The sequence below is a fragment of the Mesoplodon bidens genome (genome assembly GCF_964165515.1).
Source record: "Mesoplodon bidens genome assembly, chromosome: 7".
In the NCBI taxonomy this organism is placed as follows: Eukaryota; Metazoa; Chordata; class Mammalia; order Artiodactyla; family Ziphiidae; genus Mesoplodon; species Mesoplodon bidens.
This window is the reverse complement of record NC_138164.1, coordinates 61,624,634-61,632,710: the sequence shown is the minus strand read 5'-3', so window position 1 is coordinate 61,632,710 and position 8,077 is coordinate 61,624,634.

Here is an 8,077-nt window from a genome sequence, read left to right as displayed (position 1 = left end):
CCTCCGACCACATAAGGGTAACAGCATCCATAGAAGGGGCTGCACCTTGGGCCTCTGACAGAGTCACAGGAAAGCTCAGCTGCCATCTCTGAGTGAGGTCTTGGCAGCAGAGGCGGCGGGGGGAAAGAACACCGTGCCAAGAAAACCATGCCCACTGTCTCTCAACTGACGACGGGTCTGCGGTCTCAAACAGAACAGGACTGAGGCAGATCCTTTGCTCATGCACACCCAGAACTTCCTCCTCTGGAAAGCCACCGCCCATCTCAGGGCATCTCAGTTTCTCCTTGGGGACAACAGAGTTAATAAGTGATGCCTCAGGACAGTTTTGAAAGACTGGCAGAGACTGCTGCCCTGCCACGAACCCCAGGCATGGGTGTTTAAAATTCCAGGTTGTCTGTGGCCAGCAGGGAGTTGAGGGAGATTGCCACCTAGTGGTCAGTGTTGGCAGTGCCATGGAGCTACAGTGGTCTGGGAGACCCCACTCTTAGATACAGGCTTGACTTTAACTGTATGACCTTGAGCAAGTCACTGATACCCTCTGTGCCTCAGTTTTCTCATCGAAAATATGGGATAATGATGCCAGCCTCACAGAGCCATAGTGGGCATTAAACTAAACAACTGTGCTGATGTACCTCTCTTGGGCAGGTCCCTCAGTAAAGTTTTGATACACCTGGATCTTGTCCTAGCCGGACTCAGAGCAAGGGTCAGCCCCAGGAGACAGAAGAGGAGGTGAGTTCCCCATATTTAGATGCAGGGCAGGCATATCCTAGGCCCAGGTCAACCTCTCTCAGGCATGGCAAGGAGGAGAGCCTGCCCTTGGCCCCAGCATCCCCCAAAGAAGACAGGCATGGGCTTCCCAGCCCAGAGCTCTCACACAGCCATGCTCAGCCCAGCCTCAGACACCCAAACCCAGGGTTTCCCAGGACCACCCTGTACTAATTAGAAGAAGGTGCACCCTCTGGGCAACTGCAGCCTTACAGGTACATGCAGAGCTTGGGGAGCTCTGCACTGACTGGATTTCAGGCCCCACTTGCCCCTCGGCAAGGCACTTTTGTATGATACACCAAAAGCAGCAGTGCTGCCCAAACACATCACTTACCTGAGCCCCTGACTCTGAGACCCAGCTGCCCCTAGCTGGCTGGATCAGCCTCACCTCCCCGGCAAGTCTAAGTGTGTCTACAGCTGTGGACCCTTGTCAGGCCCCATTTGGCTCAGGGAGGTCTGATGAGGACCTGAGCTCAGTGTGAGGCTTCTGCCCTCCGTCTGCAACTCCTGAAGGATTGGGATACTCACTGGCCTGGAAGGCAAACATGGAACCCTAACCCCCAAGCCCGACCAGAGTTGTAAGAAAGTTGTTACTCTCCTGCCAAGAGAATCTTCATATAAGGGGTGGAAGGCAAGTGACACATCAGACTTTGGCCTCAAGGTTCAGCTTCCCCTTTGGGTCTTTTCTCACTGATTCCCGCAGCCACCACCAGGCTGGCCTTTGGGAGCCTCGCTCTCCACTTCCAAGGCTCCAGGTCAAGTGTGCTCACCCAACCATCCTTCAATACCAACAACCCAGTGGAAGCCAGGCTGCAGCGTTAGGTCAGGCTTTAGGAAAGGTTTTTGAGTAACAGCACAAAACATGGCATGAACCTGGATTTCTGGAATGGCAAAGAAGCTGTTCCTTAGCTCTAGCCGGCGAGCCACTTAATGGCACCTCCCTGAATCCAGGGTTCACTTTAACCTGGGCTACCAGGGATCATCCTCTGGGTCATTTAGATGCCATGAAGTCTTTTTTTTTTTTAATTTATTTATTTTTGGCTGCATTGGGTCTGTTGCTGCGCACAGGCTTGCTCTAGTTGCGGCGAGCAGGGGCTACTCATGATTGCAGTGCGCAGGCTTCTCATTGCGGTGGCTTCTCTTGTTGCGGAGCACGGGCTCTAGGCGTGCGAGCTTCAGTGGTTGTGGCACGCGGGCTTCAGGAGTTGTGGCTCACGGGCTCTAGAGCGCAGGCTCAGTAGTTGTGGCGCATGGGCTTAGTTGCTCCACGGCATGTGGGATCTTCCTGGACCAGGGCTCGAACCCATGTCCCCTGCATTGGCAGGAGGATTCTCAACCACTGCGCCACCAGGGAAGCCCTGCTATGAAGTCTTGACCAAAGGAATGAGGTCAGGAAAGGCAGAAGTGTCCTATCCTGCCTAAGCCCCACCTTTGAGTTCCCAATTTTGGAGAATCTCTACTTCTCCAAATAATTGAAACTGGAATGGTCATTAATTCATTCATTGAACAAGTATTTATTGAGTACCTACTAAGCTAGGGAATGGAATAATATAATGAACAAATGGGTGTGTCACCTTCCCCTTAAAGCTCGTACCTGTCCATAGGACTTGGCCTTAACATGAACTCCATGGCCTAGAACCATCATTCAACTTCAATAACAGGAACTTGAGTTTTTAAGCCAGGCACATGGAGTAGCAGGATGGGTGCTGATGCTTCAGGACCATTTTCCGATGTCTTGACCCCAAAGAAACCTGGGTCTGGGGCCCCTGAGAGGGAGTTAAAGAGAGGGGTATCGGGAAACAGTAAGGAGGAACTTTGCCTTGTGGCCACAGTGTGACCACCAAGGGCAGAACATGACAACTCCGACCAGACACAGGATCAGATTCCTGTCTGACTGATGGGTACTACACGAACATTAGTGCTAGCAGTCTCGGTTCCTCCCACCCCATGGGCCTGGCGAGAGCGTGAGTACGAGGGGGGTGAGTGATAGATGAAGAGGTAAGTACTGTAACATAGTACTACTCAAAGAGTAGTCCATGGGCCTGCAGCATCACATTATATGGGGGCTTGTTAGAAATGCAAATTCTCAGGCCTCACCCCAGACCTACTGAATTAGAATCTTGGGGTGGGGCGGGGAGAAGGAAACTATTAAGAAAAACTCTCCAGGTGATCTATATGCACACATGAGCTAGAAAAGTACTACTACCACACTGTGTGCATGTGATGGGCTAACATATTCACTACAGGGAAAGATCATAATTATGGCAGTTCCCATTTTTTTTTTTTTTTGCGGTACGCGGGCCTCTCACTGCTGTGGCCTCTCCCGTTGCGGAGCACAGGCTCCTGACGCGGAGGCTCAGCGGCCATGGCTCACCGGCCCAGCTGCTCTGCGGCACGTGGGATCTTCCCGGACCGGGGCATGAACCCGTGTCCCCTGCATCGGCAGGCGGACTCTCAACCACTGCGCCACCAGGGAAGCCCCCCATTTTTAAAATATCTGCTATGTTCCAGGCACTTTTGTCTAAGTTTAAATACCTTATCTTACATAACCTTCACAGCAACCCCTTGAGACACTTTTATTATCCTAGTTTTTGCAGGTGCAGAAATTATAGTTAAGATACCTGCCCGAGTCATTTAACCTTTACGAGACTCAGTTTCCTTGCCTGTGGGTAGGAGACAATGTCTTGCCTCCCTGCTTGCTGTGAGGATTAGAGACAATGTATGAAGGTCCACCCACATGGTGTGATGGGCTCAAACCTGGCACTGGTGCAGCCCCAGGGACTGGCCCACAGTGGGGAAAGGCATAGGCATTGTTGCCATCTCCAACTTATGGCTCAGTTGGAGACCTGCCCAGAGCGCCTGCAAGCCCTGACCTCACTCGGCACTAAGTCAGCTTCACCTGCTATCAAGTTCTGTTTACCCGTCAAGGGAACCTATGCTCTCATTTCTGATTCTATTCCTGGTTGATGACAACAAAATCTATGTTTAGGATGATGCTGGGTCTTGGAAGGCAGCTGCTCTGAAGGTTGAGGGTACTGGAAAGTAATTTCCAGCTAGATCTAGGCTCCCAAGGAGAGAAATTAATGTATTTCTCTTAGATGAAACAGAAGGGGAAGCCCTTTGGTTTGAGAGGCCACTGTAGCGACCTTGTTACTACAGCGATCATCACCACCAGCCTCTTACTAACTGCTGAATACCCACCATGTTCCAGGGACTTAAGAGGCACTATCTCTGCTTCACATCAACCTGCAAGGTAAGCATCACCCACAGTTCTGCCTCTTTGCCACATGACAAAAATACAGGTTTGGAATCAGATCTGACTTCATCACTTACAGTTGCGTAACATTGGAATATCTCATGTAATTGTTGAATTAAAGGAGAGAATGTATGTATAACTCAAAACACACAGTAGGCACTTTATAAGTGTTACTCCCCTCACATCTTCTTTCCTGTACTGTGCTATGCCTGACCCTATGGTGGGCACAGGAGAACAGCAATGACTCAGACCAAGTCCCTTCCTACTTGGGGTTGAGATTTCCCTCTTCTGTATACAGACTGGGACATTCCTTAGTAAGGGAGCAAAAGGTCTGGGGCAAAGTCAGAAGGTTGGGCAAAATTATGCGGCCTGTGGTTTGCTAAGGATGTGACGGAGATGAGGCAAGATGGCTGTGCAGCCTTGGACTGCCCTCCTCAGTGGGCCCTGCCTTCCTCCCCTCTATCTATCACCCTCATTTTCAACATTCTACTATCCAGTGTTGCCAATGAAGAACAATGGGTGAAAGGTCGTTCATCCCCTATTTACATGAAATTGCACTATTTCCTCGAACGCTTTTGAGGACTCACTAGGTCATCAGATCCACACAACTCCCTGGTGAGTGGCGGGGCTAGGAGCATGCTCCTGCTGTAGCTGAATAAATGGGTTCCCAAGGAGGGCCAGTGGCTGACACAAAATCACCCATCAAGTCAGTGTCAACCCAACGACCCTGGACTCCTGACTCCTCCGAGTCCAGTCTTTCCTCCATTCTATCCCAGTGTCTCTCCTGGTAATGTACCCTTTTGGTAATACTGTCAATCAAACTTTAGTAGACTAGACTGAAAGTTAATTTCTCATGGCTTGTAGTTCTGCTCCAGGTAAGTGACTAATAGGTTGTAGTAACAACTAATCAAATTTTCTCTGAGTATGGGTAGTTATATTCTTCTGGCTGCAAGCTGTATACATCCAGCCCAAACTGGCTTAAGAAATAAAATAATAATCAAACGATGGTTGGGGGTTATAGGTTCCCATAACAGGGAGGACCCTAGTGGATTATCATCGGGACTGTTGCGGCCAGGCTCCAATTCTTTCAGGCTTCTGCCGCATGCATCATCCACCGGCCAAGGAGAAGGTGGCTATCTGTGTTTCCAAGCCTCCAACCTCTCAGTTTAATGCTTCTGGTAGAAAAGAGAGCTTATCTGAAATGGTATTCTTTTTCCTTTGGATCTGCTATTACTAAATCCCTAAGAAGGTAGGGGAACAAAATCTCTTAAAGATACTAAAACTCTAGAGAGGTTTGAACGTTCGAATTCCCAAAAGGTGTAATAACAATACGTACCAAAGTTAAAACCATGGCATCAGCTCTTTTGTACTCTCTTTTGGTATAAGGATATGTTTTATACTCATTGGATTTATGTATGTTTTAGCTACTATTTGGAATGTTCAAAAGGATCAACTACACTAAATTTGTAACTGGTATTTATGTTTAAGCCAGTTTAATCAAATTTGCCATTGTTTCAATATTCAAGAGGTTTTCAATGTTTTATTGAATCTGAGTTTAATAAATTGAGCACTAAAGTTTATGTAGTAGTGCATATTCCTCTGAAGCTCAGAGGTCCTTCAGACATTAAGCAATCTAAAAGAACACACGAAAATAAAATAGATCACTAGATTTTTAAAAAAATGATTATATAAATAATTTTTGTAAAACAATTTTAAGAGGTAAATTAGCAGTTCTCCGAACTTCATTTATTCTTTCATCTTTATATAACTCAGTGTTATGATGAAAGGTAGGCCCATTTGAAAGCTTGTCAGTAGTCAATTTGTTTGAAGAGGAGCAGACTGACCTACTGATAGAACTTGAGTTATGTGGAAACATGTGTCGAAATTCAGCCAGTGCACTGAGCATTTCAATGGAACAAACAGTCAAGTAAAAATCATGAGTTAAGTTAAAGCTATCACCCCACTTCACTGAGGTAAACATTTGTGGACTCTCCAGCTTCAATTTGAGAACCTCAAGGTTATTTTCAAAATAGAAAAAGACGTGCAGTTGACAGCATGGGGCTGGTGTCAGACAGGGGTGATTCTGTGCACCCCAGTTCCTGCACTTAATAGCTAGTATGTAATATGCAACCAAACCAGTCATGCTAATCTCTGTCCTGCTTCCCTCGGTAGGTAACTATGTTCAAATGACAATGTGTAAAAATGCAAAGGATTATTATTAATAAGATTTTCTGAAAGTAAAAGTTCTTATGAAAAGCAAGAAAGTGCTTCAAAATCCATTTTTTGAAAGAAGCTGGCTACAAACTAGATATAAGTATTAGGCTGATAATCATTTCAGTTTCTTTAACAAAAGCAACAAAAATCAGAAACAGTAGCCATCAGAATAAAGCTCTTTATTCACCTTCCTTGTTTCAAAGAGTCATGGTAGTTCTTGCAGTACAGAGAGCATTTCTGGCATGTGGCAGCACAGAACCAAGGCACGCTCAAACACGCTGAGCCCCAGCATCTCCGTGGAGTGACAGTTACAGAAAACCCAATCAGGGACAGAGGGGAAATGCCAGTGAAATGGGAACCCCAGGTCAAGGCTTGGCTTTAGACTTGGGCTGTGATCCCGGGACATCCAGGCAGGACCAAGCTCAAGCCAGAGAGCAGCTCATTCCCAGGAAGTACTGTGACTGGCCTGGATACAGGCCCCCACAGAGAAGATTCCTTTAGGACAAGTGCTCAGCAGGCTGAGAGTGCAAGCCACCGAGGGACACAACATGCTTCTCCCTTGGGGAAACTTGCCCTGGCCTCTCAATTAGCTCCAGAAGGCCAAGGGCCTGTGACTTCTTTGTCCACTCAGCGTAACTTTACTGCTGTCTATTATGTGCCAGGCCCTGTGCCGGGTGCAGAGGACAAAGAGAGGAATCAGACACAGTCCTTACTTTCAGGGAATTGAGAATATGAAAGAAAAACCATATATTTATAAATAAGTCATTGTGACTCAGGTAAAAAGGATGCAGAAAGCAGTCAGACAAACTTGGCTCTCGAGGAGTTCACAGCCTAGCAGAGGCCGAGGCTAGGTTGCAACACGGACAATAACACAGGGCAGCCTGTGATAAGGACCAGAGAGGCTCAGGCCGTGTGCCCTGGCAGCACAGGGAAGGATGACACAACAGCCAGTGGATGACGCAGTGGGGAAAATTCACAGCTTATCAGAGAAGGCTGAGCAGCCTAATCTGGCCAAAGTGGCAGTAATGAATCCTACTGCCTCGGGGAGGGGATTGTGCAGCCTCCGGCTGACCTCTGTGGGTCCCTTGGGCTACCCAACAGGCAGGGTGCAAGGTCTCTTATCTATGGATGCAGTTGCATGATATCCTGTGGATATCTGAGGGGAGACTGGTGACCAGGAGGAACAGGTCCAGATAACAAGGGTCCCTGGTAAAGGTTAGGAGCCTGGGAGTGAGTGAGCCAGGAGGGCCTCTGGGGTCAAAGCACCACAGCCTACACAGTCCTCTCTTCATGCGCTAGATTAGCGACCTCCAGTCTACTTTCCTCTTTTCTTCACAGCTGCCATCAGCTGCCCTATCTTTTCCATTCTCCAACCTGACAGTGGCTGAAATGGGCTCAGTTAGGGGACCAGTATCAATGGTATAGGTCCCAGAGCCCTGAAGACCTTGGGTAACTGACACTAACAGAGTTGGAGTGCCTACAGCTGTTTTTGTTGGTCACCTGGCACAGAGACAGCTTAAAGTAACAGGGCTGGGTGGGAACTTGTCTGCAGCCTAACCTGTGTGGGTCTCTTTCCCTTCCCACACATTTTGGGGACTAGCTGCAGCCTATTGTCATTTCTTCTTCACAGCGGCCACCACCTACACCATCTCTCCAGCCTGGGCTTCGTGTCTGCACTCCTTTCTCTCCCTTCCTAAAGGTGTTAGGACTCCTACTTGTTCTTTTCCTTCACAGCTGCCATCACCTCTCTGTTCCTCTCTCTAATCCTCATTCTGGATTACCCCTGTCCCCAATCCTCTTTTCTGGCTATTCGTGAAATATACACATAGCCCCTGCGCCTAC